This window comes from Rhineura floridana, chromosome 1 (assembly GCF_030035675.1).
Source record: "Rhineura floridana isolate rRhiFlo1 chromosome 1, rRhiFlo1.hap2, whole genome shotgun sequence".
NCBI classification, from domain to species: Eukaryota; Metazoa; Chordata; class Lepidosauria; order Squamata; family Rhineuridae; genus Rhineura; species Rhineura floridana.
Window position 1 is genome coordinate 78,567,008 of NC_084480.1, and position 8,588 is coordinate 78,575,595.

Genomic DNA, 8,588 nt, shown 5'->3' on the forward strand with positions numbered 1-8,588 from the left:
TGAAAATTAAGATTGGAAAAATGAGAAACTGAGAGAACCAATACTGACCCATGCTTCCATCCCTAGAGGTGACAGGGGGCAGCTGTTTATGCTTCTGCCCCATGCATCTATAAATCAGGACTGAGAGGTCTGCCCTGTATATGAAAAGGTGGGGGGAGATAGAAGTGACATGGATCCCTGGCCTGACATCAGCTACCAAGTTGCTGCCAGACCTGTGCTCCAGACACAAGGCAGTAGGCAACTACAAGTCATAATTTTAAATTTCCCATAATGCCTTATGGAAAATTTTAAATGGCAACTTGTCAGTGCAGCTGGTGCTGCTAGTAAAGCTTTCAGCTGGGGTGACAACACAGTGTAGGAGCAGGGCCACAATAGGCATCTTCAGATTGGATCTGGCCCTTCAGTCCCCACCCTTCACTTTGCTCCACTGTTTTAAGTAGTTTTCTCCCAGCCTTGCTCAGATATCATAATGAGCCATGCAGTAAGAAAACTGCTTAAAGCATTCTTGCACAGGGAGCAAAGGTATGAACAGATTTTGTTCCACGCTCCACGCCCCATGGTCCTTTTCATGTAAAGACTAGACCTTCACACACCCTTTTTATGTGAATGGTGCAGACATTGGGCTATGTATACACCACACATTTAAAGCACATTTAAAGCACATTCCCTCCCACCCACCCACCCAAAAAAAAGACTCTTGAGAACTGCAGCTTGTTAAATGTTCTGGAAAGGTTAAAGTGCAGTTCCCAGGCTTCTTGGTGGTGGTGGGGATGTGCTTTACATGTGTGGTGTGTACACAGCCACGGATTAAATAGTTAAATGGCTGTCCCATCACATCTAGTTTGGTGCTTAGCCACTATGCTGCCAGAGTGATGGGCCGAAGGAAATTCTTAATAAAGCAAAGCAAAGCAAAGAAGTAAAGAGGGTGGAATCCACTCAGGCTGTGACTCTGTGCTATGGCTGTCTTTGCACAGTGGCATCTTTAGTGCCATCTGGCCAGACATGAATACAGGGATCATTCTTCCTGGACATGAGCTTTGTAAAACAAGTGTAATCACGAATACAGGGCCATTTTGTATTATGTCTGCAAAGCACAATAACAGACATTATAATGGAATAAAGTTCTAGTATTATTAGGGTTGTGTGGAGTTTTTTGTTTTTGTTTTAAAGAAATATGAAGTCCAATTTAACAATGAAGGTTAAAAACATACACTGTGCACTTAGTCTGATAGCTGGACGCATAATCTATATCTGTCACTAGGACAGTGCCTCACTGACTTACATTCAAGTCATTAGATATGTCTACAGTTCAAACCTAAGGAGTTAGAGTAGCAGTAATGTCTGCAAGAACAGCTTTGAAGGACATTTCACTAATATGTCATAGTTCTGGGTGCTGATTAAAACTTCTCCAAATATAATGGACAACTTCATGTCAGGCTAAGGAGTAAAAGTCATGTCAACTAACCGTTAAGAGGCAAAGCTGTCACAGATATGGCAGCCTGAGATGAAGAAAGCCATTGTAAATAATGTCTTGTAGACATTCCTTTCTCGGCTTTAAATCCATACTTTGCGATAGCCTTTTCAACAGCTTTTCAAAAAGGAGAGATCTTTTGTGTGCACAAGCACACAAAAAAACAAGTAAGCTATTGAAACTCAGGCTAATGTTAAATTTCTGATTATAATTTGGAGACATGTCTATAGAGAAGGGACTGGATTACATGTTGAAGGGAACTCCCTAAGCATTCTGGAACCCTAATTTTCCAGGGTACTAAAATTGCAGAGAGCCTCCACAAGTACAGGAAGTACCATGGACACCAGTCACAAAATGGCTGCCATGGTGTGTGTAGCATAACACAAGATGGGTGCCTTGGGGTGTGATACAATACAAAATGACTGTCACATCTAAAAGAGCAAAAAAGAGACAAAACCATAAAATTGTGTGGGCATGCTCCCCCCCTAAACAATGGAGAAAAGGCACCCACTTCAGCCACCATCACACTCAATCAAGGAGAGAAACTCTACACCTTTCCTCTGTTCAGAATGGAAAGCAGGGAGGTTGTCTAATCCTGGCATCCAATGAAATGTAGGCATATTTAAAGGGGCGTGTTCAATATAGGAGAGACTGAGCCAGTGCAAATAGGAAGAGCATTGTGGATTTTTGAGGGGATATTTACTGAGATCTTTTGGAGGTGCCGCATGAGGTACTGGTAGGCACACTTGTGCCTCCAGGCATCACGTTGGCAACCTCTTCTTTAAAGGCTAAAACAAGCACCTTGAATTGAACTCAGAAGCATATTGTCAACCAGTACAGCTGGTGCAAAACAAGGTGAATGTGAGTCTATCTCCCAACACCCATTAGAAGACATGCAGCAGCATTCTGTACCAAATGAAGCTTCTAAGTAATCTTATAGCCTGGAACATACAGAAACTCAGATCACTGTAGCAAAATCTGACATGTCTATAAGGGGGGGAAATCCCTAATTAGCTAAAGATGGAAGAAGTTAACTCCAACCTACTTTACAACCTACAGTGGAAACTTGTTATAATGTGGGGATCAGGGGCTAAAGGATGCAACCACTTTATAGGGGTTCCACGTTACAGCAAAAACCATGGTACTGCATACAGCATTGCACTCTGGGACATCGTCATATCTGCAGTATATCTGAATCCACAGAAATGCATAATAACGAGATTCCACTGTACTTGTAAAGAAACAGCACTAAAGACTCAGTCTTTTTATCTGAACAGATAGGGTTACTAAGACTTCATCATTCACAGGCAAGTTTATTGCCTCCCAACTAAGATTTGGAATTTATCCATGCAAGCAGTTCTCTTTGCACATGCAGTTTTGGCTTGTCCTTGGTTATATGAGGAAATGCATGAACCAGACTGCACAGACTGAAGGCAAAGTGCTTCCAGTGTTATCCTTGTACAGTCTCATGGATACGAACATCTCTATAAAATCATGGTGCCATGGCTGCTTAGAGAAAGCTACTTGTGTGAACAGGTGCTTAGCCCATGGGTAGCCAAAATAGTGTCCTCAAGATATTGTTGGACTACAACTCCCATCAGTCCCAGACAAGCATGACCAATGGTCAGGATTTATAGGACCTGTAGTCCAACAACATCTGGAGGGAACCATATCAGTTACCACTGACTTATCCTATCAGTCCTAGGGAACTGATTTTGAATTCAATGGGGCTTACTCCCAGATAAATGTGTATAGAACTGCAGCCTGAACCTACTTATTCACTAATCTTCTAGTAGGACAACTCATCGTACTGGATGCCTACTGGAAAGGCAGTGTGGTGCTGTGGTTAGAATATCAGATTAGGATTTATGAGGTCAGGGTTCAAATTCCTACTCAGCCATGAAGCTCACTGGGTGACCTTGAGCCAGTCACTCTTTCTCAACCACCTGCTTCACAGGGTTGTTGTGAGGACCAATTAAGGAGGGGAAAACCACATATGTCACCTCTTAGAGGAAAGGTGGGAGATAAATGTGTTAAATAAATAAATATCTTCTGTGGGATAACTCAGGAGAAAAATGCCTTCAGGCCTTCAGTCTTACCTTGCCTTTCAAATCCATCACTTGATAATTGCTTTAGTATCCAGTACCTGGTAGAAAGCAAGATGGTTCTTCAATCTAAGCTCCATTTATTCATGAGAAAGGTTTTTTTTAATCCTTTATCTAGAAGTTTCATTAATGAGCCAGCTGTTTGAGGATTTCTCTTGCACATCCCTGCCAATGTATACAAGTGGATTAGTAGCCAGTTAAGTGGCACCTACTAGTAAAGCAATTCACCAACAAGTGTGCAGGGTAGATAAGCAGATTAGGAAAGGATTCAGCCATTCGCTCCAGGCTGCTTCTTTCTTCTCTCTGCCCCTCAGGTCTCCTTTGCACTCAGCACTTAGAACATATGTCCACAAAAAGAAATAAAACGCAAGTCTTTATAAGTTGTGACAAGAATATTTAGTTGCACGCAACTGCAGTCCCTTCAGGTTTCAACTGGGTTCATAGATTGTAAATTTATCCTCTGTTATTTCTGAATAATTTCTCCTCCATCAGCCATTTAAACGCTGCCTGGAATCAGACAGCAAAGCACCAAAAAAAGTGAATCAGAGAAAGCAAGCACTGAATGCAGACATTGGCTGCTGTGCCTGTTTCTTGTTCCCTCCAGTCATTCTATCTCCATAATTTTTAAACAGATAAGTAATTATATTTGCATAAGGTTTTTTTGGGGGGGGAGTTTTAAAGGCTTTTTTTAAAAAAGCAGTTTCTGTAGCTATACTAAACTCACTCTTCTTTGCGATCCTTACTATTCTTTCCTGGTCCTACTAAAGCTGTACTTTGATATCACAAGTTTGGTAGGCTACACCTTTACAACTTTGAGCAAGTAAGAATAATATGGAATGTCAGCGTCTGAGCTTACATACCTATCAAGAAGAAATCTTCCTCTCTCATCCAGACTGTCATTCCATTTTCAGGGAAGGATGCCCCTTACAAAGCACTAACTCATGGAAAAAGGAATAAATCCACAAGAACCTTGCCAGATCAGGACAGTGGCCCATCTAGTCCAGTAACCTGTTCCCATAGTGGCCAATCAGATGCCTATGGGAAGCCCGCAAGCAAGACATGAGCACAACAGCATAATCCAATCTAAGAGCAAAGTAACTCTACTAGCATCATCTAAGCATGACTGTGCAGCACAATCTAATACTTGTATATTCAGAAGTAGACAATGTACTACTATGCTCAGTCATGCTTATTCTCACTTATTCTTACTTTTAAAAAGTAATGTTACAATTACATGGCCCAAAAAAGTAGTAATTACTGTTACAATTACAATTGCTCTGAAAGTAACTGATTACTTTACTTTTCCTCCAAAGTAATCACTACAATTACATTTCAGCTACTTTAAAAAAATGCCTACAAGATGCTGGCCTTGGCTGCTGCACATCTAAGTAGCCTAAAACAACATTAAAATAAACACACACATACAGATGTAGTAGAATAATTCTTTATATCCATAAGATAGCAGTGGTGGTCTCTCTACTGGTAAGGGAGGTGGAGAGGGAGGCAAAGGCCACTACGCAGATCTTTGCACATCAAACCAAGCGCAACACAAACACCCCACTCAGCCAGCAAGTATAATCTCTCTCACTTAACCACCTCCTGGACCCTGCCCTGCCACCAACTAAGGGACACTCACCCAAGCAAACTTTTTTCCCTGAGACGCAAAAAAGTTAAATACTGCAAATGCAGCACAGTAGCCAGAGAGGGTGGTGGAGGCCACTTTGTGTGCCAAGTGCAAACACAGTATTCACACACACACTCACTCACACACACACACACACACACACACACACAAGTTGTCATATTTCACCTCCACAGTTCTTTATCTCCATTCTGCTGCTGCCTCCTTGTCCTCCTTCATCCATGTTCTTGACCTCTGGATCCTTTCCTCCTCCACTCCATTCTTCACCACCACTATCCATTTTTTTAAATAATTGTTTTCTCCACTCCACCCCATCTCACTCTCCGCCTCCTCCCTCGTTGCCTCCTACCCATCCACAGAGCATGAGGGAAGAACGACGCTGTACAGAAGCACAGTTTGAGACACATGTTTTTCATCCACAAACCAGAGGAGCAGAAGACTTCCCCTGCTCCCCCCCCCCGAGTAATGCCCAAAAGTAATTCTGGAAACGTTATAATTACTCCACAAAAGTAGTAAAATTACTCCTATTACAATCAAAATGTAAAGGAATTACCCACTCATTACTCAAAAAAGTAATGAATTACAGGTAATTCATTACTTGTAACTAGTTACTTCCAAGCTCTGCTCGTTATGAGCTGTTCTATGGCTTCCATGCCTGAAAGATGGTGAGTCACATAGCCAAACATTAAGCTCTTTAGGCTGCTCCAGAGTTGTGTCTAATACTTTTTAAAAATAAATTTCTTTTTTTGTTGCAGTTTTGTACCTTTTTGCTATTAGGTCCCTTGACCTATTTCATTGTGCAGAAAGCTATAACATATGACATCATAAATTTCTGTTCTGCATTGCCTGTTAAGCAAATACATCAATCAGAATGCTGAAAGTCTTTGGTGTATAAAATCATTGGTGCCCAGCTCGTTACTCAAAAAAGTAATGAATTACAAGTAATTCGTTACTTGTGACGAATTACTTCCAAGCTCTGATAGGATGGTAGCATTAGTCTCTTTTTGTCCATCTGCCCTTGAGGTAACTAAAAACATCTCAATGCATTCTTCAGTCTGTACTGTACCTGGTTTTTGAAGTGAGCAACAAAGAGAGAGACAAGGGTCTTTCTACTCTCCTCCATTTTTTTCTTTGTGCACTTAATTATGAATGACCCAAACCAGAGTCCCATAACAAAATTAGTGTGTGAGAACATTGTACTGAATGAACCTATGAAACATCCACTGCACATGCTGACATGGTTATGTGATCAATTCATCATGAACTCAGCTTATAATTCGCCCCACAATCACCTTGCCAGTTCAAAGCTGCCAAATATACTCTGAGCAAAGGCACAGCCAACATGTGTACTGTGGCAAATTGGCTGTGTGGCAAAGTAATCAGACAGTTCCTTCTCTCAAACCACATTCTGAAATTATCCCTAAGTCTTGCTTTTGTGGATCATCTCCTTACTAATGAGGGGAAAAACTGTTCTGTTAACATGGAAACAAAGTAAAATAACTGGTGAAAAATCAAAAAGAAAAACATTATATACCTTTTTAGAACTTAATATTGGTTAGTTCATAATCATCACTCAAGCATCTATGGAGTGCCATTAATGTATATGACAGCACTTCACAAAGTAACCTAAGCACGTGTGCACACATACAGTGGACCTTAACCTCAAGGAGTTTATATTCTAGTCGAGCAAGACCACCTACTGACTTATTTACTTATTTATTTCTTCATTCATTCATTATATTTATATCCACCCTTATATCTATCTAGTAGGAGCCCAGGGAGGCAAACAAAAGCATTAAAATATTTTAGAAATCATAAAAATATACTTTAAAATATATTAAAACAAAATATCTTTAAAAACATTTTTAAAAAGCTTTAAAAACATATTTTAAAAAGAAAGAAAGAAAGAAAAGGTTTTAAAACATATTAAAAAGCAATTCCAACACAGATGAAGACTGGGATAAGGTCTCAACTTAAAAAGCTTGATGAAAGAGGAAGGTCTTCAGTAGGCACCGAAAAGATAACAGAGATGGTGCCTGTCTAATATTTAAGGGGAGGGAATTCCACAGGGTAGGTGCCACTACACTAAGGGTCCATTGCCTATGTTGTACGGAACGGACCTCCTGATAAGATGATATCTGCAGGAGGCCCTCACCTGCAGAGCACAGTGATCAACTGGGTATATAAGGGATAATACGGTCTTTCAGGTATCCTGGTCCCAAGCTGTATAGGGATTTGTACACCAAAATTAGAACATTGAACTTAGCCCGGTAGCTAATAAGTAGCCAGTGCAATTCTTTCAGCAGTAGGGTGGATGTTGGTGATACCCTGCCCCAGTGAGCAGTCTTGCCAGTGCATTTTCCACCAGCTGCAGCTTCTGGACCAACCTCAAGAGTAGCCCCACATAGAGCACATTACAGTAATCCAGCCTTTAGGTTACCAGTGCATGGACAATAGTGGTCAGGTTACCCAGGTTCAGAAACGGCCTCAGCTGTCTTACCAGCCAAAGCTGGTAAGAAGCATTTCTAGCCTCTGAGATCACCTGGTCCTCTAGCAAAGATGGATCCAGGAGCATCCTCAGACTATAGACCTGCTCTTTCAGAGGGAGTACAACCCCATCCAAAGCAGACAACTGACCAATTGTCTGAACTCGGGAACCACCAACCCACAGTGTCTCCGTCTTGCTTGGATTTAGACTCAGTTTATTGGCCCTCATCCAGCCTACCACAGAGTCCATGAAGTGGTCTAGGGCTTGCACACCCTCTCCCAATTCAGATGTTACAAAGAAATAGAGCTGGGTATTGTCAGCATACTACTGACACCTCACCCCAAATCTCCTGATGATTGCTCCCAGGGCTTTATAGAGGTGTTAAGCCTACGGCACCCGGTATTCCCAGGTGGACTCCCATCCAAGTACTAACCAGGCCTGACCCTGCTTACCTTCCGAGATCAGACGAGATCGGGCGTGTTCAGGCTAATATGGCCATAGACGGGAGAGTCAGAGATGGCTGCTTTCCTTCGAGCTCCGTGGTTTGTCTGTTAGATTTTCTCAATTTTAAACTGTTTTAACTTGTTTCTCAATGCTGCGGCTGATTTATGGGACCGACTGCTGCATATAGGCACTGGGAACATTTGTCTTACTTTTCATCTACGGACTCTAAAGGTTTTAATCTTTTATTGCCGCAAGCTGCTGGGGTGGAGGCTGTGCTATATATCTTGGTTCTTGGAAAGCCTAACACGCAAGGAGCAGAGCCTGAATTATAAATTTCCCCTTGATAACTTAGCTAATTAGAATCTCTGGCTTAAGCTCAATATAACAACGTCATTTAGAAACCATGCACAATATCTGTATGAATGTTTAATTAAGCCT

The 8,588-nt window shown here is 41.5% G+C and overlaps 1 non-coding gene across 1 annotated transcript; it reads right to left on the reverse strand.

The window, feature by feature from the left end:
• Positions 1-8,090: 8,090 nt before the first annotated feature.
• LOC133375911 (5S ribosomal RNA) lies at positions 8,091-8,209 on the reverse strand. The gene has a single exon (XR_009760335.1). It is a non-coding gene; the product is annotated as a 5S ribosomal RNA (ribosomal RNA).
• Positions 8,210-8,588: the final 379 nt, after the last annotated feature.